The sequence below is a fragment of the Thermobia domestica genome, chromosome 3 (assembly GCF_964235325.1).
Source record: "Thermobia domestica chromosome 3, izTheDome1.hap1.1, whole genome shotgun sequence".
NCBI lineage: Eukaryota > Metazoa > Arthropoda > Insecta > Zygentoma > Lepismatidae > Thermobia > Thermobia domestica.
Window position 1 is genome coordinate 203,849,046 of NC_137456.1, and position 24,872 is coordinate 203,873,917.

At 36.4% G+C, this 24,872-nt stretch overlaps 1 long non-coding RNA gene across 1 annotated transcript; it reads right to left on the reverse strand.

The window, feature by feature from the left end:
• Window positions 1-2,108: 2,108 nt before the first annotated feature.
• On the reverse strand, window positions 2,109-23,420 carry LOC145681566 (uncharacterized). Its single transcript, XR_014130816.1, has 4 exons — window positions 20,955-23,420; window positions 17,603-18,086; window positions 10,556-10,788; window positions 2,109-2,198 (listed from the first exon to the last, which is right to left on the reverse strand). It is a non-coding gene; the product is annotated as an uncharacterized LOC145681566 (long non-coding RNA).
• Window positions 23,421-24,872: the final 1,452 nt, after the last annotated feature.

A 24,872-nucleotide genomic window follows, 5' to 3' on the forward strand; every position in this document is an offset into this window, starting at 1 on the left:
GATAAAAGCAACTACTTACGGAGATTAACCTGGGTTGAATATATTAAGTGTCCGTTTTTGTTTCCGTAATGTTTTGTTAATCGGAACAATCTGAAAAATAAATAGCCTAATTAAAAAAGTTTGATGAGAGTTATGCAAAAAAAAATTTTTTTGCTATACACGTATATTTACATATATACTCCACATTCATTCATATTAAGAAACTCGTTTAGAGAAGACAACTCAGTTGATTTAATGTGGAGAAATCCTGTATAGGGGTCATCGACTGATATGGTTTCAGATAAAATATTTGATCAAATTTTTCAAATTCGTTTTGTTCAGTGATAACCTGTTGATAGATAAATTTTGTGAGAATTATCACAGCCGATTCATAGAGAATAGGTGAGTCAAAGGGAATAATAGATAATCCGCCATACGCTAACGTAGGAATAGATAATGATTGAATAGGGTAATAGATAGGCAATTTCAGCTATCATATAACAGTGTTGCCTCTGCGGGTGCTAGCACCAAAATAAGGGTGGCTAAAACTGTTCAAAATCTCCAGGGAGTATTATTAGCTGGATTTTTGCTTCACATTATTAGCTTCACATATCTTTCAGGAATATCTCCAAAACTTAATCTTAAGATTTCCTCTAGCCAATCGAGGATGTATCATATAATAGTTCATGGTAATCCTACAATGCAAGGTTATAATAATAATAGGGTATAATAACGTTCTTTCTAATACCAGTTAACTAAAGCTTACTGATCCTGAACATATTCGTTGTTTTTTTTAATATAGCCTTGTGTAATTGCCTATCTTAGAAAAGGGGGATACTAGTACGCACCTTATTTTTGGGCATTTGTCGGAAGTTTCTACATTTTGAGTTCTGCGTTCATTATTTGACTCTCTTCCTATCAGGTCGTCTTCCAGGACGTCCTCTATTATTCGGCTGGCCTCTATTATGATAGCGATTTCCACGACGGAATTGTTCGATTGATTCCGATATTGATCTTGGTGTTGTCGATTTCGACACTCACGGGCATAGTGTCCGTATTTACCACAAGAAAAACATTATATCCCGTGGATATTCATATTTTGGAATTTTCGGACTAAATTAGGGCGGGGACCTCTTGATCCACGTACTCTACGATGATAAAATCGCTGTACACCTCGATTTACTGATTTAAACTGTCGTCTAGATTCTATGCTAAGATCCTAACTTTAACTCTATCCAGCCCGAATATTTTTGTGTGGTGGAAAAACATATGTTTACAGTATTTCCTCTTGAAATGATGCCACGTCCTAGATCCTCTGTTTTGCTTCACCGCGAGTAAGTAGAGGTACTAAATTATGAGATTGACCCGAAAGAAGAGTGTTATGATTACATGGCGAAACTGCATGAGTTAATATTAGATTTATGATTATAAAAAGTTAGTGATTTTAAATGTTATCATTGGGCTGGAAAGGGTTAAGGATTCTAAATTAGGGAGCTCCAAGAGAGCATCAGAGAGGGCACGTACACCTGCTTGAAGCTTTGCCGATTCATACAGTTTAAGTAGTCTATCGACTTCATCTACACTATCTGGCTCACGTGTAATGACAAATTCCAGAGTACTGGGGTCCAATCACTTTAGTATGTGTCATTTTCGCTCAGTTTCACTCATGTTAGGATCTATTTTAATGCATAATCTTAATACTGCATATATTCGGAAAAAACTGTCATGAAGTGTTTTATTCCGTCTTGCCAATAAGGCACAAGGTTCACCAAGCTCGGAGGAGGCTGCGAAGGCCTTTCTTAGTTGACCTTCAAGGTTTTCGAATTTCGCCAGTCGACAGCGACTCCTTTTTCATGATACTAATCGGCAGCACTTCCTTGCAAGTACGCTGGCAAATATTTTCGTTGCTCCTCATCTGTCCACTGATATAGACTGGAGCAAGTTTTGTACGCGTCAAGGAATTGAGATGTCCTCATGTAATTTCCCAGAAAAAGGGTGGAATGGTGATAGAGGATAATTTATTATTATCCCAGCCATTTCTGAGCGTACTTCAGTTTTTATATTAGGCCTTCTCCTTTTTACGGGAGAAATAGAAGGAAAATGATTTTTCCAAACACTGCTTATCACTTACTTCGCGTCCTAATGGAACTTCTGATCGCTGTTGGCTCCTTTGACATCCGGATAGAAGTAGCCGGATATATTATTGACCCTATCTGGACCTACAAAATACGAAAGGCGTATTCTATTTTAATTACATTCTCATTAACGCTGCTCATGACTTATAACCTTTCCAACGGAAGATGGATTTTTAATCTTTTAATCTCTACAATTCTCTATCTACCTTTTTTCACTTGGTGTTTTTGTGTCAGTCTGTCCGTCTATTGGCATGTCTGTCTACACCAGGAATGTAACACTTCTTAAGGAAATCAAGTAACTTCTTTAGTTGTATATATATATATATCCCTTACTTTTTTGTTGTGGCAGGTTTTCCGACCATATATGGATTTCAAAACAGTCTTGTATTTGTCTAGACAACTCTTATCTATTTATTCATTATATATTTTATTTATTTTTTTCAGAAAGCCTGCCCTCTAATAGAATTTCGCGTTAGAGGTTCCTACGCCTATCAAAATAACTTATTGTAATAACTTATTTTAAGTAGACTTTGCAGTGTGAGATGGTCGAACAAAGCTGATCCGATTTGGAACCATAGAACTTGGATAATACAACTTCATCCGTTCAACATTAACTTTCTTTGGCTGATTCTTTCCATCTACCCTCTGTACTGCACACACATTACAGATATAATTCTATAGGGTCCTACATATCGTGCACTAATGAGGGCTAATTCGTTTTTCTTAACCCTTTGGAGATCACGGCTTTTTGGGGTATTTTTTAGACTTTCAGTCAAGCAGCTACTGCATCGTCACTATTTATCCTAGGATCATGGTTCATACCTCATTCTCTTCAGAATGGAACCGGCTTTCAAATGGTACTACTTGCATGCTCATACCGTATATCAGGAGAGTGAAAAATGATGTCAAAGGGAACATTTCGGAGGGGAATTTTTTCACACTTTGGGCTCCTCCGGAACGGCCCTGTGTGAACGTAGAGATCTAAAAAATCTGATGAATAGTACTTGGTATACTGAATGTGTGTGCCAAATTTCAAGTTTCTATCTTGAATACTAAGGGCGGGAGAAATTTTATCAAGAATTCCCACAATGACCCAAATTACTGCAAAACACCATGATCTCAGGTAAAAAAATTCCTGAGACATCTCTATTTACCCTAGGACTATAATCCGCCAATCATTCTCTTCAGAATAGAACTGCCTTTTAGGTGGTACCATTCACATGCCTCCATCATGTATCTAAGACGGGAAATTCCCGAAAAAAGGGAATTTTGGTCTAAATATCATTTTTTTCAACTTTTAGCCCCTCTGGACGCCCCTGTTTTAACGCAGAAATCTGAAAAAAATCTGTTAAATACTACTCGGTGGACTGAATGTTTGTGCACAATTTCAATCTTCTAGGTGCAAAATTAAGCCCGCCAAAATATATATACCGACAATGTCCCATATTCCCGTATACAGAAGGATATTTTGATAAAAATTCCCTGAGACATCCCTAATTACCCTAGGGTCATGTTTCGCCCATCGTTCTCTTCAGAATATAACTGCCTTTCAGGCGGTATGACTCACGTGTCTCCATCATGTATCTAAGGCGGGAAAATCCCGAAGAAAGGGATTTTTTGGGACTAAATATCCCTTTTTTCAAATTTTAGCCACTCTGGACCCCCTGTTTTAGCGCAGAGTTTTGAAAAATACCCGATAAATACTACTAGGTAGGCTGAATGCTTATGCACAATTTCAATCTTCTAGGTACAAAAGTAAGCCCGCCAAAAAATATATATACCGACAATGTACCTTATTCCCGTATAAGGAAGGATATTTTGTAAAAAATCTCTGAGACATCCCTAATTACCCTAGGGTCATGTTTCGCCCATCATTCTCTTGAGAATAAAACTGCCTTTCAGACGGTATGACTCACGTGTCTCCATCATGTATCTAAGGAGGGAAAATCCCGAAAAAGGGATTTTTTGGTAAAAAAAAACCTTTTTTCAACGCTTGGCCGCTCTGGATCTCCCCTGTTTTAACTCAGAAGTCTGAAAAAAATTGGTAAATACTACTCGGTGAACTGAATGTTTGTGCAAAATTTCAATCTTCTACGTGCAAAAATAAGCCCTCCAAAAAAATAATGAACATAGGCTTCATAAATGAAAATATATATTTTAGATATGACGTCATCACCTCCTATATCTGGACGCAGGAAGGTGTGAAACCATACGTAGCGTGTTCCACAATGCCTCTGGACTTGAAAAACAAAAAAACGGACGAAAAAGCTCAAATAGGAGTTATAACGCAATGTACCATGAAACACCGGTATGGTACAAAATTGTACCATGTGATCCCCAAAGGGTTAAAGGTATGGGCCTTCCTATATTTATCTCTTTTGGCCTTTTGTTTCTGCTCTTGTCTAATTAGAGCCTTTTGTGCCAGCTTTCTTATGCAACGAAGATTCTTCTTCACTAGTTTTCCATATGGGGTTCTACATGGCGTCTCGAGTTCGAGACCTAACACAGCCTTTCTAACAAACACCAGTTCAAAAGGAGAGTAGGGATGGTGTTCGTGTCTCGCGGTATTGTAAGCATAACAGGCGGTTCTAATGAATAGAGACCAATCCCGTTGAGATGTAGACACATAATTGCTCAAGTAGTTTGCCAGAGTGTGATTATATCTTTCCACTCGTGAATTTGTCCTAGGATGATAAGCTGTACTAACTTTCTAAATTTATTCCTAATATAGACATAACTTTACGCATCACTTCCGCTACAAAATTTGATCCAAGATCACATAGGATATTACGTGGTGGGCCAAAATAACAGATTATATCATCTAATAGAAACTTCGCAACATTTTTGGCTGTTATAGTTTTAAATGGTCGTGCCAATACATAATTTGAAGACATATCGGCAGCGGTAATGACATTTGTAGCCATAAGAGGAGGGCAAAGGACCAAACACATCCAAATTCCGGGTATGAAAAGGTGCTATGGGCTTGATGGGTTCATGCAATCCTAATGGTTTAGTGGTTGGGTCCTTTCGTTCTTGACACTCCCTACAGGTCTTGATGTGATTTCTGATATCGGCTTCCATCCGGGACCAATAAAATCGCTCATTGACACGAGAGAACACTGCGGTCTCCGAAGTGTCCGCTTTCTAAACATGATATATGTGCGGCTTACAAAACTTCTGGGAACATGCTTCGGGGAACACATTGTTTTATATCCTTACTAGACTTACGATATAACACATCATCCACCAATACGTAACAACGGGGTTCATTATGAGTAGAATCGGTCTTTACTAACTCACATATCCTACCAAAATATTCGTCTTCTTCCTGAGCCTTAATTACATCATTAGCGTCAATTTTCATAATGTTTATACAAAGTCTTTTTCTCGATTCGCATTCTCTTCCTCACTTAAGGTTTGTGTGGGGTATCTCGACATACAATCACTATGCCGGTTTGAAGGGTTACCTTTTATTGCTTTAATTGTGAAATTATGTTTCTAGCCTAACTAACCAACGCAAAAATTTCCCTTTTAGGTTTTTATATTTCTCAAATAACACAAACAGCAACTGTCAGTGAATGCTGTAAAGTGAGGCAGTCTTATTAAATATTCATGAAAATGCAAAACAGCTTGAACTAAAGCCATAGTTTCTTTTTCGGATAGTTGGGGATTTAGCTTCATGATCGGAGATTTTTCTACTATAATAAGGAATAGGTCGTTTTTCTTCTTTGTTAACTTGCATTAGTACTGCACCAATCCCGTATTCGCATGCATCTACATACTACTTGGTAGCATCTGCTTCCGGATCGAAGATGGCTAATACAGGAGCAGTGACCAACTTTTCCTTTAAAATATTGAACGCTTGACGTTCTTTATCTTCAAAATGAAAGGGTACATTTGACTTCGTCAAATCTATTAGGGGGTCTCGCGACAGTTGAAAAATTTCTGATAAACCTTCCATTGTAACTGGCCATTCCAACGAAGCTATGTACATCACGAACAGATTTTGGTTCGGGAAATTTAGTGATTGCCTCAGTTCGTTTGGGATCAATCTTTACTCCGTCACGTCCTACTATGATTCCTAGTATCGGTAATTCAGAATACATGAAATGAGATTTTGATGGGTTTAATTTTAAATTAGTCTCCCGAAGGCGTGTGAACACCTTCCTAAGTCTATTAAACTTTTCATCTATAGATTTTTCAAAGATAATCAAAACATCCATGTACCATGCCATTATGTCAAATTTTAACCTTGCAAACACTTTGTCAATCATTCTTTGGAATGCTGCTGGGGAGGTGGAAAGTCCTTGAGGAACAACATTGAAGGTAAACAACCTGGCACTACAAATGAATGCAGTCTTCAATTTATCCTCTTTCCTTAACGGGATTTGAAAAAATCACTTCTCATGTCACACGAGCTTACAAATTGGATATCTGCGAATAAATGTATTACGTCGTTAATTAACGGGAGAGCGAAGCAGTCAGGAGAAAGATAGAATTCAGTTTGCGAAAATCCACCACGAGCTTCTTAAAATTATCTCTTTTATTGACTAAAATGACAGTACACGCGTAAGATCTACAAGGAAAAATAATGTTTTGTTTGAGCAATTTAACTATTTCTTCCTTCATTACCTTCTTTGTCTCTAAAGTTTTTCTATAGTGAGATGAAGATACAGGGATATTTGAAATCAATTCTATACTATGCTCATATTCATGCGTTACCGTCATATCTTCTATAGTCCATGCTATAATGTCGAAATTCATTTAAGTTTTACAACCTTTTCCCGATCTTCAGGGGTAAGGTCTGGAGAGATATCAATTTCCTTGTACATATCACGCTGTAATTTCGGTTTCGTTTTTTAACTTTCCCAGGAGAAAATGGGGTGGCTTTTACCACGTTTACTCCCGCTTCTGATACAGGAATACACTCCTCCACATGTCATACAACCTGGGATTCGGGTATAGTTACACCCCTTTTGCTAAGATTAAAAACTGCAAGTTTAGCAAACCCTGTTTCTTTCACGTAAATTGTGGGTGGTATTAAGGATTTATGTAATCTATGTAAGGCATCATTCGGTTATATATAATAGTCTCCAACAATGGGGTTGCAGACGCTGACTTTTATTAAACCAACCTTTCCAGCCGGTATTTGCATACTCTCTGCAGTTCTAACTAAAATCCGCGATGGTTGATCTTCAATGCAATTGATTTTCAGAATAGGACATTCAGTCTCCAAGTGCTGAATAGGGGGGTCACTTTCAGAGAAAGAGCCTGAATTATAGAGCACTAAATAGCTTCGGTTCGTGTTAGATTCAGTACTGGGGTTAGATGTTTGACAATCATTTTCGTATACTCTAGGGTTATTATAGAACTGAACATGTGACAGATTCAATATTGTTTGTTCTTTTCGGTTTGGCAAATACGGAACATTAAACTTCATGTTTGGCTGCCTTTGATTTCCTTTAATAATTACAGATTATAACCCTACACCGTACGTATGACGCTGAATAAAATCTATTCCTAAAACCATTTTTTTATCCAATTGAGTTTGTTTAACTAAAGCTACATTTAACCATAGTTGACGAGATCGTCTACCGTTGGTTCCTACCTGAAAACTTAACCGAACCACAGGAAATGGTTGAGTTAATTTATCTCCTAATGTTCGTAAACGGATTGTAGCACGCATTCTCTTAGCTACAGGAAAATTTAACGGAATCAGCTCTTCTACCATCACTGAGATTTGAGATCCCATGTCCAGTAATGCATTAACTTTTATTAAAAATCCTAATGGGAATTGTAGGCAATCTTTGATCACATAATTGTGTTCGAGCTCTTCTAACTTCAATAGGTTTACCATCTCTCCCTATTTCACGTTTACACACCCATATTGTTTTAACATAAGGAGTGTCTTCGACACACATGTAAGGTTTTGAATGATGTATTCTTTTTGATTCCCTGCTTTTCTTCTTAATTTCCTTGCGAGACTCAGTATAAATGTCACCTAAATGCAATAACCGTAATACATAAATGGCTTGCTCTATGGTCGACACCTCTTTTAACACCAAGGCTTGAACATAATTTGAAGGCAACGCCTTATACAATAAGCGCAATAACTCTCTTTCTCAAATCTCAGGTCTTACAAGATCCTTAGTAAAGTAGTCCCTTCGTAAAGTATAAACGAAATTATCGGGTGGGAAAAGGGAAGGTAATATTTTTCTTTTCAGTTTTTGTTCCAGCTGATCTTTATATAAGTCATCAGGAAATGCTTGAGAAAACATTTCCTTTAAGTCTTGAAAATGCATCTGTTGAATGACATCCTTATGACATAGGTATCAATCAAGAGCCGCATTTTCGAGACAAGCTGCCAAATAAATACTTTGTTCCCGTTCAGTCCAATCACAAGCACGAGCTATGGTTTGGTATTTATCAAGAAACCTAGCGACAGACTCTTTAGAACTTCCTTCGAATTTCCCCGCCAAGTGAACTTTGTGGTGGACAAACACCGTGTGCGTGGGTTTTCTCGGGGTTCTCCCGTTTCCTCCCACTTTATTCATTCCACCATTTTATTCATTACTCATCAGCACCGTCTCCTTTAGCCTAACTGGCACAACCGTGGGACGTAAAACTCAAAGATTTCATTTCATTTTTTCCTTCCAATTTCATTATTAGTATATTAGCTACTCGATCTAAAGTATCTTCCTTTACGCTAGATACTTCAGGGTTCTGTCTGTCGTCTAATTGAGGTTCTTCAGGAGAGGGTGAATTAATTTCTATTGCCTTATTCTCATCTAAAGTTAATGAATGCTCTGATGGAGTCTTCACATTGTGGTTATCTAAAATTTCTTGTCTAATATTCTCATATAACAATAGTGTAAGTGCATTATCAGCAGTGGGGGAATATTTCACCTGAGGAGGGCTAGAAACAACTTGAACATATTTAGGAAAACTTAAATTTTCCTTACAAGGTTTTTCATTTATAAACTCTAAGTTCTTCATCCGAGTCATACGGAAGAGGACTTGGAATTAGTGCGTCACGTTTTCCACTGGTCTTTTCCTCATAGGGTTCCTTCGTTGCCAATTGTTTAATTTCATAATCTGAATCATATTTACTTGATTCGGGTGGCGAGACTTCTCGCAGTTTACCTTAAAAGGATTTTCCCACTTGACGAGGTGAACCGAATGGAAAATGAACTTCCTCATACTCCACCACTTCCGAGTCAATAATATGTTTCTTTTCTTCTTTCTTTAAAGGTGTTGAAGCAAATCTTGGGTCAAACTCAAAATCACTTGTCATAACACCGGGGGATTCTTTGGAAGAACAAGCTGCACCTTCATATGAAGGGTCAGCCAATCTTTCCTGCTTAAGGAAAATCGTACGCTTCGCAACCACTGGTTTATACCGTGTACTATCTAAGGGAGTCAACGGTGGTTTACAACAAGCTTCTTCAAACTTCGCCAAATTTTCTCTATAACGCTGCGTTTCCGTTATCGGCTAGAATCTGGTAAAACTGTACTGCTGAGGATGATCTAATCGCGGTTCGCCTACTTTATGACATGTACCTGGCAAACTGGCTTGCTGCACAGACGAGTCTGTAACTACCTTTGCCAATGGACACAATTCAGAACGAAACGCCTTCGTGAGCACGGCTTCCTGAGCAAGAGTTTTTCTACAATATTTGCAACTTGTTTTACCCGAATTTGCAATATACCAATGATGAAGCTTCTGCGGAGATTTCTTAAATTTCAAACAGGGGAACCAATGCAAAGCCATCTCGAATTACTTCTTTAAAAGATTGTTTCCACTATTCAAAAAATATTGACATTTAAGATGGGGGTTATTTCACCATGAATAATATAATCAATAACTAATTGTCGTAAAATCCATAACGGCTCAAGTAATTATCTTAAATAAACATGCACAATAAACATAACACTGAAACTTAAAAGTAGGGATGTCATAGCAGCACCAGACAATTCTTTGTCCCGAAAAATGAAAAGTGAGAAAATAAAATGGACGAGCTCCCATTTGTGACGATGGGGCAGCTCTCTAGTTTCATCTTGCTCGTTTTTCCTATATATTTGGAGAACTGCTTACGCTAACACTTAGCGGTTGTCACAAGAGAAAATATTGGTAAACACCAAGAGTTACTTGGGAATAATAGGAACTTAAGTCCAGGGGTTGAATAAACGCTCTAGTTAATATTGATGGAATCTTATTTACATGATTGATTAAGCAACTTACAGCTCATTACTTTGGTTATTGAGTATTCACAATAGTTATTTTACTATCAACATTTCTTAGAGGATACACGGCGAAATGCAATTATAAGACTCTCATTCTTAATCGTGAGAGCTTTATTGTAGGGAGACAAAACATAGTTGAATCTGATATGACATCCCCAATACAAGAGAATAGTACTATAAGAATCTTTGTTACGCACCTTGCTGAATTCTTGTAAGCTGAGTGAGTCGTTACTCCGATGGTTGTCGCACTGACTGTGGAACACCTGAGGGCTGACTCTCGAATCACTGAGGGCTGGGGATCCTCAGACTTTTAAAGTATATCGGGTCACACTCAAATCTCGTGGTGATCAGACCATAAATTACGCCATTCCTAAATATTGAAACCTATTGCCCTTTTAGCCTTCTCATTGGTTCTCATCAACTGCCGCACCTAGAATACGATACAGATGACACATGTACATGTGTACAATGTCCGACGCATGATGCAATGTCACGCGTCCAAGCATCCGTAAGCACTGACTAAATTTCCTATGTTACTGCCTTATTGCGGTCATAGTTCAATATCAGGTATCCTGTTTTTGTATTATGAATTATCTTCACTGAGTAAGCTTCCTATAATATTGCGTCGTTGTGATAATATCAATTGTTTTCATAGTTTGCACATTTCCCTTCTCTCGTTGCTAACTCTAAGCAAACCAAGAGAACAAAAGTGTTTGAATAAACTCATGAATTCAACTTTACTCAAGGGCAAAAGATAACCATATTTTAAGTTTTTCAGCACATTGATACTTTCCATATTTTTTAAAAAAAATCCATTCAATTTAAATATATAGCCTTGAAGTTAATATATTCCTTTGTTTTTTCTTTTTTTAATGAATACCGAAATTGTGGGAAAGGATTTAAAGTACCTTGCTCTAAAATGCTAAATCCCATAATTCCCAGGCAGTTAACAATTTATTATAACGAAATATATATATATATACAATAAACTTTTCGCAAAAGTAATAATGATTTAAGCAGAAATTTTTTTCAACATGAAAACAAACTTTTTAAATACTCCAAAACACTCGAAGACTGTTGATAAGGAACCCTCGTTTATTTCTCTCAACCAAACATGGATTATCTCTAATAGGCCTATATTTTTTTCACAAGAATTTTTGACGGAAATCGTTCATTATGAAATCACCATTCAAGTTCTCAATCGGAAGGTTTCGGACAGAATCTAAAGTGAGGTTACTTCCTTTACTCTTATTTTCCCTTTTTTCCTTCTTTTATTAAATTTAATAAGAACCCCAAATAAGAGCGGGTTTTCTCAAAGAAAAAGTGACCATTATCAATGACTGGTTTTTCTACGACGTTTAAAAAACAAATCCAAGAGAGGTTTATAGAGAAAACTTTCATTAAATATAACTCACTTCAAAACCTTGGATCACACACGCACAATGTTGCAAATTAAGCAGGCCCTCCAAAAGACAGCTAATTACGCTTATTCTTACACCTAAATACCTGTTATCACTATATTACTTATATTCACATCCATTTGTTTTCAATCCGTCTTCAAAAGCCAAGAATTCTCACTAAATTAATTTCAGACTGGGTTTCCATTAGAATATATCCACTACCGGCGTCCCATATTCCTTATCAAGCTCTGCAATTTCCGCCCTACATTGCACTTACGATTCTTCCAGCTAACAGCAGTAGCTGTTCGTGGCTCGCGAAGTGGAAGCCTTGGCTATGACATCACCCCTTCCACTCGTGCAGCTGGTCTCGACAGCAAGCTAGCTGCGTAGTTGCCTGATAAGTCAATGTTGCCACCTACGATCTTGGAAAGCATTGAAAGGGGTTTTCATTTTCAAAAGGAGCTTTACAATTTATAATAATTAATTCGTAACTTAATGTAGCGGTAGGTTGTATAGGAGCATAGTTGGACTTAGTGGGTCTTATGCAGAATTGTTCTGACGTGTGATTACTACCATATTAAAGAGTTCGACTAACATGTTTCTTGCAGTAGTCAGGCTTTTAGTATAACGCTAATCATACGTCAAAACGACTCTGCGTAAGGCCCAGTAAGCTTATTTGATACGCAAGTTGTACACCATATCTCCCCCCCATGATAGACAATTTCTTATAATACTTGTCAGATTGGAGAGAACTAAGTTGTGGGGCCATAAGTTAAGGTACTTCTGGTGAAGGCTTTGTAGGTATGTAGTATCAGGTAGGTAGGTAGTAGAAGGTTTTAAGCCTCTGCTTGTACCAATTAATCGTTTAAGTCTGTTTTGAGCCTGGGTGACAGCCTTTTCAAGATTTGGGATCCAAAATAGCTTAGTGTCAAATACGATGTCAAGATAAGTAAGAGTCGACATGGGGCGCAGTGAATGCGGATTTCGATACACTCTGATGTGTCGTTTGGTGGTAAAAAAAATAAAGCGTTTCTTCTTAGAGTGAATACTCAATCTCCATCGTTACACCAGTGGACAAATATATCAATATCAGGTTGTATAAGTAGATTTATTTTCTGAATAGTATGGAGTGTTGAGAGTAAACCTTTGTCATCAGCAAACTGCTAGACTTGTACGTTGGCTGGTAGTCTGAGATGGGGAACGTAAAATAAATAGAGATGAGAAGACAAAGATGAATCCAAAATGTAAGAGTTGAGGAACTCCAAAATGTAAGAATATTGGATGATGCCAGACGTCCTGATGATACATGTGTATGCCAGACGTCCTGTTTAGAAGGAAGTGATCGAACGTATAAAGGAAATATATAAGTATGATAATGTAATTTCTAAATAAGCCCAGGATGTCATACTTGATCAAATGCCTTTTCGAGATAAGACGTGACCAAACAAGAAGGAAAAACCCAATTTTATTGATTAGAAATCACCGTGATAAGAGAGAATAACTGATATAGGGCACAGAAATGAGGTTGAAAATCAGCTTGATGGATTGGCACAAGATTGTGACGTCGGATGTGTGTGTCAAGAGTTTACAGAGGCAGCTAGTTAAATGAATAGTCGATACGACTGACTATCACGTGGTATTTTCTTTTCTTTTCTTTTCTTTTTTTTTTTTTGCTTTGAGAAATAAAGGAACTTTAGACAAGTGGAAAGAAACCAGTACGAAGGATGTAAATATAAAGATGACTGAGACATGGAAGAAAAGAATGAAGTGCATGTTTGATGAGTAAATATGTGATGCAAGCAAATCCTGATGCGGTATTGCGTTTCTTTCTTAAACTTGTACTGATATCGTCCAATGTTATAGATTGTGTAAGCGGACTATTTGGTTCGAGAAGATGAAGAGACGACGGTTGTAAGTGGGCTAAGATTGGATGAGTTTGGTGGTCAATGATGGACTGAAGTCGTTGTGGCGTGTGCCACCCTTGCAGTGAAGTGGATAGGGGGAGTAGCCAAAATCGCACCACTTTTACACAAATGGTTTTAATACAAAACTTTTGAGGAAATTTAAAATGATTTTTGAATCGTATTGAACTTTATAGTTACCCGATCCTTTCACAGTGATTTCATAACGATATCTTATCATTATCATGATAAAAATAACGATAGTTTAGAAGCCTGTGATTGGTGCGATTTACGCAAAAGGTTTCCCAAATCGCACTACGTGAAGCCAAAATCGCAACGCCATTTGAATACATGGAATAGTGTGTGAATAAAACAAATTATCATTTCCATTGAATATCACATTATTTTGTTCATGTTTTATTAAGGTGAGGAATAATACATCTTATAGAGAAAAATACTGCAATGTAAATAACGGAGCATAGAAATAAACATTAGAAATAAGCTAATTAAGTAGAAATGCAACCTATAAGTAAAACGAATTAATATTTCTATGATATATCAATTCTTTTATCTGAGTGTTATTAATAGAGGAAAAATACATCATTGAAAGAAAAAATCCATATTTTAACTCAATAAGCAATAATCCATGAAGAGCAATGTTGCTCATAATCCTATGAAACGTAAACGTATCTGTAACTTATTTATGGAAAACACGGACAGCTTCACCTTATATGAACATTGGAATGTACGTTCATTTTTCTGAAACACCCGCACAAGACTCATGTATCCAGACTTCACACAAAACACATTGTACCATATCTTCGACTAAATTTTGTTAAGAAAGGATGTAAAATCAATCGTGTTCAACAGCCACATTTGAAACATTGCGAATATGTAGCTCGGAGCAGCATGATTTGGATGTATCTACTTTTCAAGTACACCTTTTGGTTTTAAGGTTTCCTGAAGCATATATACAGACCTAGCTCACGGTTCAGACAGATTAGGTCTCTCCACACGTTTAGATACTCTTGATTGCCTTTGTCGTTCTTCAAGATGTTTTTTATAAGGACTTGATGGGAAAACTTCTGTTCTCTGTGGTTATCTGTTGGTAGGCTTACTTCTTCCTGCTATTGGACTGGGCAGCGTAATGATTTCATGAACCGTTTTTAGTAGCTTTGGCGATTTTCCGTTTTTCCAGTTCCACATCCACCTCACCGTGGTAATGTCGCAAAAAAAAATGTTTCTTTGGAATGCAATATTTATTTTTTACTTCATTTAATTTCACTTTATTTTCTCTATACTCCTTCAAAGCACGATTCATAGACTCCGGAGACCATTTCCCATATTGGCATGTACTCATATTGTATGGATTGTACCGAGAAAGAAACACGTGGAAAAAATTACAACATGGGAGTCAAAACTGCACTGGTGCGATTTCAGACACACAGTACTAGTGCGATTTGGGAAACTGCCATTATTTTAAAAAATGGTTCTTTAAATACTCACAAATTAAGAAAAAGAATAACTTGACTTTGTCACTATAATATTAATGGTATTTTGTTTAATGTTATTTATTGAAACATAAGCTAATTCTCTTACCTTAATTCCTATTTGACTGTGAAAAACCCCGAAATTTAGTAAGGAATTATCCAATTATATTGTTCTGCAACTGCACACACACATAACTTACTGAACGTCGTCACCTTACTGTGCTATTATGGGAGATGCTTAGGTACTTAATTTAACTACTAGATGGCATGTTAGTACTACAGTTCTTTCAAAACTAGGGCGGTGCAATTTAGGACCCGGTGCGATGTCGGGAACTCTCCCCTATATCTTTAAAAAATATGTGAATGTATTTTCCTTTTCTGTGTCAGTAGTGAGAGCTTGATTGTTATGAATAAGCGGATATGGCGTGCAAGTATTTGTGCCAATAAGTAGGTGAAATTTACGCCAATATTCGCTTGGATGAGTTTCGGCAGTGATAATATTACGTGTGTAGATCCAGTGTGGTTTCTTCAAGGCAACGATGTAGTTCTGTGTTAGGTGGAGATACTGGCGACGTAATCGAAATTCTTCTAAGTTGCCGCTCACTCGGAACTCTCGATAAGTTCTACGTGACCCAATTATTAATGAAAGATATCTCGACGATAATGTGGGTTTAAGAAGATGTTCGTGAGTACTAGGAACGAAGCAGTCAGCAACACTGAAGTGTTTGGAGTAAGCGCAATGATTACTAGATCAAGGTTATGTTGAGAATTACGCACAGTGAGCGCAATGATGGCAGCGTCAAAAGCGGAACGCTATTGATCCCATTAGCATGACTATAACTATAGTGTCTTAGCTCGTAATGAATGTGAAGATTGCGCTGCGCAGTGTAGCTCTAACTTCATAGGAAAATGATCAGGAGTCCAGTATCGAAATAGTGATAAGCTGAGTCAGAAAAGACGAGGTAATAACATCAGGAATAGTGCTACTAACTTCTCTTGTACTGATAGATGTGAACTCACTAATAGTTGTGTTTTGAAGAAAATCGAGAAAGTGCTGTTTGCCTCACTGGGTACGACTACGGAAATGCAGGTCCGTCATAATGATATAATGCTTAGAATGTGAGTCAATGAAGCAAAAGAAGTCATAGTTAATTATTTTCCGGGGCGAAAATAATTGTAGCAAAGCTGACGGTGCGGCCTCGAAAAATACATAATATGTTTATTTCAGAAAGATTAAAATTATGAGGTGCTGTGACGGATCGATATGGCAGGCGAATGCCAATACCGATAGCTGTGTCATCACAGAGACGTGGTCCCGACGGGGCATCATGACAGAGTAAGACATATTTTAGTATGTAACAATTCAGGGAAAGAGCCAGATATTGTTCGTTCAGTACAAAAGCTGATATTTGTTGTTCTTGTAATAATTGTGTGAAAAGCACTTGATGCGTTAGTAATGAGCGTATGCTCAGAAAGAGTAATGTGTAAGTCATAATAAATACACAGAACAAATTGGAAACGAATTCCGCCATATTAGACAAACTTCAAGAGGTTAGATTTGGAAATGTACTGTGGGTGCAAAGTACGTGGCGTGACGCTGAATATTAAACAGTAGTCTAGCTGTGTGAATGGTTTCGCTGAGTATGTGAGTACGTGAACATCTTTTCTTGTAATAAGTCTCCTAAAACTAGCCATTAGAGGATTACGCAATTTCTTTGGCATAGAATTGACGACATTTTTGTTTTAAATCATTGTTAGATGGTCTAAGTAGTTTTATAAATGCACAGCGCTGAAAGCATAATAAGAAACAACCTATTAGGTGATGTTGCGAGTTCTTTTCAGAAAAAATATAGAACCGCTCGGATAGTACGTTTTGTGGTGTATTCTCAGGATTAATAGCAAAAGCAAACATGAAATTTTCAACTAAACCAATATAACAAATTTTATTGTAATTATTCAAAAATAGAAAACAACTTTTAAATAGATAATTTCTCTTGGAAGTAATTATGAAAACATAATATCGTTTCAATTTCGCCTTCAAAGAATTTAGACTATCCGCGATAGAAAAATAATAATGATAATGGGTATTTCGAATGTCTATGTAGCATGTTATCGTTTGAAGTACTTTATACCCAACATAAATTGTCCATATTCTTCTGCATGCCAATAATAAAGAAAGGAATACATACCAAGAATCCAGGTAACTTAACATCTACACGGTCCAATTCTAACATGCATCTAGTAGGTCAAACTGGTTTGTTCAAATTATTTCCATTCATAATTTTACTTTTTTGACACAATACAACTTAATTTTTATTTTTCCTTTCTTTGTTTCAACACACTATGCACACTGGATTTGTTTCGAAGCACAAAATTATAATAATAATCTAAAGATAACATGTTTCAAAATTAGACTAATAAGAAAAAATAAAGGTAATCCTACTTCTGCTTACCCAGTTTTCTAACTGAAGAGGGGAGGTTCGCTGCACATGCACGAAAGCTCATAGATAGGAGCACCGTTCACTACCTCAGCAAGATAATAAGGTATCCAGCTAATATGCACCTAAGACATTGTCCTGTCCAAGAGGCATACGTCAGCTGGTTAATATTCTTTTTTTCGAACAAATAAATTTTGTCACAACAAAAATCTCTGGGGAAGGCGCGCAAAATGTTATGATCAAATCACTGAAAAGATTATTTGTTCACTATTTACTTCCACTAGATCTTCTATCACATCACTAAGTTCTGGTGCTTGGACAGTTCCATATTGCATTCCAAGGGCCCTTATTACATAGAAATACAATGATGCTTCCAAGCGAAAGTTCTCCATCCAAGTAATCCTGATGCTACTGGTCAGAAGGTGGTACCACGTCCTCCTAACTCTAGTTCCAAAGGATCTTCCATTCGTGTTTGGCGACTCCCCAGGTTACAAAAATGCTGTGAAATAATGAACCGAAAACAGTATCTTTCTTACACAAAAATTCCTTAACTCTAAGTATATCTACTGCAATTACTTTGAAATATAGCATGCTATTATTTTACAAATGACTTTTTTAGTTACAGTTTTTTCTTAACATACTATACAATATTTACAAAACAAGCTTATGCTACTGTTATATTTGTTGCTGCTGCATTGGCATTTACAGAATTTCTACGCTCATATTTCTTTAGCAAGTTAACATGTCTTTTAACCTTTACATCTGGATTTTCTACTAGTCTAGCCTAAACAGTATTCTGTCGGGAAGTCCAGGATTTCATAGGGCCTTATAGATTTTATCGACATTAGGATTATATTTCTTCTGTAATGACGCTTTAGTCATATTCTATATAAGTACCTTTTGTCCGATAGTAAACTCAGCAGGGATTCTCTTCCTTTTATAGTTTTGTTCTTTTCTCTTCCACGGTTTACTTATATTATCTGATTTAAATTCTAACATTTTTTTCTTTATTTTTCTCATTTTCAAAAAGATTTACATTTAGAGACCATTTACAATCTAATGAACTAAAAAATTTTCTACAAAGATAAATCTCTGCTGGTGAAACACCAAGTTCACTAATTATATTTGAATTTAAAGTGAATTGAATCTTATCTAAGAGTTTCGACCAATGACTCTCATTATTCTTAACGTAACAACGTAAAATCAGATTAAATATGACATTCACTTTTTCTACTAAATTCGAACAAGTGTTGTATGGACTAGTAGTAATATGTTTTATACCCTGACTATACAGCTCTATGTGATACTAAGTTATTTATCCACCCGTAATGACACAAGATTTTATCTAACTTATTTATTATAACTCTGGAATTTAGTTGTTTTAATGGTTCTAAAAATGAATATCTACTGGTACTATCTGTAAATATCAAAATATATTTATAACCAGAACTACTAGGAAGAGGTCCTTGACATCTATATAAAAAGTATGATTCGACATAGTAACTGTTTTTGAATAATATGCTCCTACCCTTTTCGTATTTTTCGGTTTGTTTTCCTGACAAGTTTTACAGCTCTGTACATAATCTCTAATATCTTTGAACATTCCTGACCATGTAAATTTTCCTGCAATATGTACTATTGTACGCTTTATTCCTTGATGAGATCCTGAACTTAGAAAATCGTGATGGTATTGCATAATAGTATTCCTCATATCTTTAGGTACTACGGCTCTAAAACCTTTATTTATCTTTAGTTTCTTTTAGCAACACTCTGTCTCTGATTAAATAACCTGGTACTGTTTTACCTTCCTCTATTTGTGTAATAATGCCTTTTAATTATGGATCTTGACGCTGCAATTCCTATAAAGATATGTTCAAAGAAGGAAGCTTCCAAAAATTTATAAAAGATAAAGATACTGGTTTTCCTTCATATTCTGAAAATTCTTCTATTTCTGGAGATGGAGGATGAAAATAAGTAGTATCATACAGTCTACTAATAAAATCTGCTTGGCTGTTATGAGAACCTTTCAGGTGAACTATATCAAATTGAAATTTACTAATTTTCTCTATATGAGTACCATATTTCTCCCTCTACCATAATTTTTTAAAAATCCAGCTTAAGGCTTTAGAATCTGTAGATGGTAAATTTCCTATGCAAATATGGTTCAAATTTTGAAAGAGCCAAAGCTAATGATTTTAATTCTAAAACATTTTTATTCCAATCTGTTTCAGGAACCAATTTGGAATAAAAATAAACTGGTCTAAGGTTACCATTTTCGTCATATTGTCTAAGAATCCCACTATAGTTCTTAGTGCTGCCATCTACATGAATTATAAAAGGAGAATCAAAGTCTGGGATTTTCAAAATTATATGATTTTCTATTTTTTCTTTTATCTAGAATTTTATTTTTTTCCTCACCCCACTTGAATGGTGTTTTCTCTGACCTTAACTTATGTAAAGGACCAAGTAATTCTGAATAATTGGGTAAATATCTAAGATAACATCGTAAAAAGCCTATGAACTTATGTAGACCTCTTCTGTTTTTCGGTGCAGGTAAATTTCTTAACACCCTGACTCTATTCTCGTCAATACACATGTTACCTTCACTAAATTCGTATCCCATGAATTTTATCTTTTTCTTACAGAGTTTACTTTTCTTGGGTGAGATTGTTATTCCCCATTCTCTACATCTTTCAAGAAATTTTTCAAAAATTCTTTTATGAGATTCTACATCTGGACTGTGTATTATAAAATCATCCCATAGGATGTCTAACTGCTCACCTAATAGATCTTTAAATATATTATTAAAGAGGTTAGCTAATACAAAGGGTGAAACACACAGGCCCATCGGAAGTCTTCGGAAGGCTAGAAGTCTATTGGGAGTAGCAAAGGCTATGTATAATTTAGATTTTTCATCTAATAAGCATTGGTAGAAGGCTGATTTTCCATCTAAAACGCTGAAAATTTTATGTTTACCTATATTCCCTATTATGCTTTCACAATTAGGAGCTGGAAAGGCCTGCATAATTACTTTCTCATTTACAGAAGAATAGTTGACTACTAATCTCTTACTATTATCCTTGTTAGTTACTAAAAAACATAGGGATATATATGGCGAACTTCTAATTTCTTCTACAACACCCTGTTTTATTAACTCATCTATGTAGCTATTCAATTCTTTCATTTTATGTTTCGGTAAAGCATAAGGCGATTGAATACTAGGTTTATCATCTTTTAACAGAACCTCATATTTAGTTTTTTATAGTACCTAATTTATCTGAGATGACATCAGAGGATTTTGTTTTTATATCTTTTACATAATCACACAAACTTTCATCAAAAATATCAGTAAGTATTTCATTATTACCTTGGGATTCATTCATGACTTCATCCAACTCATTGTCATGAATAGTATGGTATACTGGATTCAACACGGGCTGTCCTGCAGCAGGGGAAATCCGGTAGCCTCCTTTTTCGCTCTCCTCTGCCACCTTTTCTCTCCTGTGGGCGTTGAAGGTTTCGCTGACTGGTTGATGGTTGTTCAGTCAATTGTCCAAGGTTGTTTGTTCTCTCTCCAGCAATGCCTAGTGTGCTTGTCGACATAGCTGTTGAGCCGGCAACCCTGAAACGAGAATTCCAAAACGAGAAGTTTTCTGTTTTTGACACGTTATTTTCTTCCAATTTAAAATACAGAGATATCTTTTTTACTTAGACACAGTTCTTTTCCTTTGTACCGAATGCACGCATAGTGTTCTTCCAAAAGTTGTCCACCAATTAATAATGAAATATCTGGAGAGTCTATCACGGAAAACCGGTCTGTAAATTTCCTATTATTTATAAAGAAATGAATTCCACTGTTTCTTTTATGGAAATGGGTACTTGACTCATGGAAGTGATCACATGATTAACTGTCTTTCTTTTGGGAGTACAGTTTAACTTAATCTGATCCAGTAATATTTTGCCTATATAGTTTGTACTACTGCCAGTGTCTATGTAACAACGTACAGGAATATGACACACCGAAACCATAATTTGCACCATGTAATCTTGTTTGCTTCCGAAATATTATAACACTTTTTGTTTTCTACTAGATTTTCAGTTTTTTCTCTTATATTACATTGACGACAAAAATGATTTTTCATACCACAAGTATAACACTGTCTATTTTGACTACGATTAATTCTAACATTTGGTGAAAATGAACTACTAGGTACTTGAGACTGCACGGTTGCATTTGCATAATCTATACTATATTTCCGGTTTGAGTCGTATGTTTCAGCAAATGACAATAATAATTGTTTTTGGTTCGGACTGGAGGTTAACAAAAATATATTACGAATCTCAGGTGTGATTAAAATAACTATCATGTTACAAAATTCTATTTCACCCATATGCATGTTGAATATTTCAAAAATATTTTCTTTTTCGAATATAAATTCGTTAAATTTTTCCTCTGGTCTCATTACTCTATACAGCCTTTCGCTTATTATTTCAGTTTTTATAATACTGCTTACATACTTTTCTACAATTCTATTACATACTATAGCCCAATTAGCATTTTCATTTATGATTTGGTGGAAATCTAAAAATAATGGACCTGTAATTTTACCTAATAATAGTACTAATATATATATGTAGGTACTACATTCTGCTTTATCAAACTGTTAGCCTGCATCAAAAATTGACATACCTGGTAGGCATCTACGGAATTCAATACGGGAATATTATTAACCAAACTTTCTACTGCTTTGAATGCGCTTAATTTTTAAATTTACCGAATTCACATAGGATACCGGTATTTTGCCGTAGGTTAGGGTTATGACTTAAGGTGTCTTGAGAGATTGTAGTTCCCGCAAAATCAATCAGATCCTCAACTGGTCGCATCTGACTACTTCTGCCCGGTTCCACATGCCCAGACGAACACATGTTACCCACACTAGCATTATAACCACTGCTATTTAAATGGATATAATCTTGATAGCGGTTAGGAATATAATTCCCCCTATTAAATTGGTTATAATTATCATATGCCTCTGCAGCGTACATGAAATTTATACTGTCTTATGTTTGGTTTAACGTGCTTCTCTTTCACACTTCTAAACTCAATTTTACAGGTTTTAATTTTGCAGGTTGATCTGTTCTCTAATAAGGTTACAATCCAAACAAACTTAAATTTTCTCATAAGCCAAAGCTTTTACTGAGAAACACCGAGTTAGAGAAAACTGGACAAGTTAATATTTGTTGCGGGTTCTCTTTTTCAGAAAAAATATAGAACCGCTCGGATAATACGTTTTGTGGTGTATTGTCAGGATTAATAGCAAAAGCAAACATGAAATTTTCAACTAAACGAATATAACAAATTTTATGGTAAAAATTCAAAAATGGAAAACAACTTTTAAATAGATAATTTCTCTAGTAAGTAATTAAGAAAACATAATATCGTTTCAATTTTGTCTTCAAACAATTTAGACTATCCGCGATAAAATAAAATAATAATGACAATGGATATTTCGAATGTCTATGTAGCATGTCATCGTTTGAAGTACTTTATACCGTATAAAACCGTATATCATATAAAACCCTTTTAACGGAATTTCATTATGATAGCTTGTGTGATACCAGGGAATTAATTGATCAAGTGGTCTTGTACAAAATAGTTAATGGTTTGGTCGATAGTCAGGAACTATTACATTCATTAAATTTTAATATTAGGAAGCACAGTCTACGAGTTCGATTACCTTTTCATTGTTGTAAGTCTAATACACTCGTACATCAAAACTCGCCAATAGCAAGGATAACTAGAAAGCATAATCTGTTAGCGAAAAATGTTGTGATGTCGACTTTGCAATGAATATTGAATATTATATTAGCTTAATAAAAGAATACATTAATAAGTAAAACAGTACTTTTGTAGCTAATGAGGACCTACTGATTTGCAATGTAATTTGGACCATGTATATTTAGAAACTACAAAACAAATATCAAATACATATGAAATTATATATAGGAACGAGGTTTGGAGGAATCTTGTAGAGATGGAAATTCATTACCGTCGTCAAGGTTCATGGACGAGACAGACTGTTCTGATTCACTCACGGTGTGATGACGCTTAGACGGTGGCTGAGTTGAGGAAGCGTTATGTTTATCCGGTGTGCGTGATCGGGATCTACCAGTATTTTTGCCTTGAGAAGCAGATGTATGCCTTCGGTCAGTCCCCTGGCCCACTGATGTGGGATTCAGAGACGGCCCAGGAGGTTGCTGTGGTAGTCCTGGATGGCCACCTGACGCCATCCAGATGGGCGCAAAATATTGCGGCGAAGAGGATGAAAGTGACAATGAAATGAGGTTCTAAAGCGTCCTCGATCGAGAGGAAGCCCACTGTGGCTCTCACTTGAGGCAACAATACGTCCTCGCGGAGATGTCGGTCAGTGCAAGCACTGGCCCTCCACAAAAGAGATGAGAAAACGAATATGATGATGGCCACGGGCTCCCACTTGAGTCAGCAATACGGACTGCAAGGGGATGTCGATTGTCTGTAACAGTACAATCCTCCCTAAATGAACAAAAAAATGGTAGACAATGCTCGTAGAGCGTTAGCAATCGACCTCAGACCTGTGAATCGATGATCGATTCTGAATTCTGAGTGAGTATCGAATACAAGCACGGTCACGGTCACGGTAATGTTGAAGTTTTGTGAAGAGTATCGGGCCGAAGCCCCTGGCTCCATGAGTAAGATGGCATAAAGAATATAGATAGATGTGGTGGTGGCTAGTTGTGTATTACTATTGTTTTGTTATGTCTGGAAGTCTACATCTGCAACTGTCGCAGAGTAGCTGATATTGTTATTACGAGCTATGGAAAGATATTAAATGCGTGGCGTGCGATGAACATTCCGTAGAGCGCATTCGGTGCCGATGGTGGCTATAGCTGGATTAACATGTCTTTGTAAAGTATGCCAGAACTTATGATGGAGATGCCGTAGAACTTCTCTAACAGGAGGCAGCTCTAAATCTTCCAGAATTTGTCTGTTGCGTGTATATCTGTCGTGACCAGTGATGATGCGACCGGCCCTCGTTTGCACACTTTCGAGTGTTTGAAGAAGGCTATTAGAAGCATGTTGCCAGGCAAGACATGCATAAGAAAGTGTGGACAGGACTATCATCTTAAATATGTGCACGCGAACCTCATGAGAGATTGAACTGCAGCGAAAAATGGGGTACAATGCCGAGATTTTCCGTAATGCTCGTTGCTTTATATCTTTGATGTGTGGGGCGAACGCGAGCCC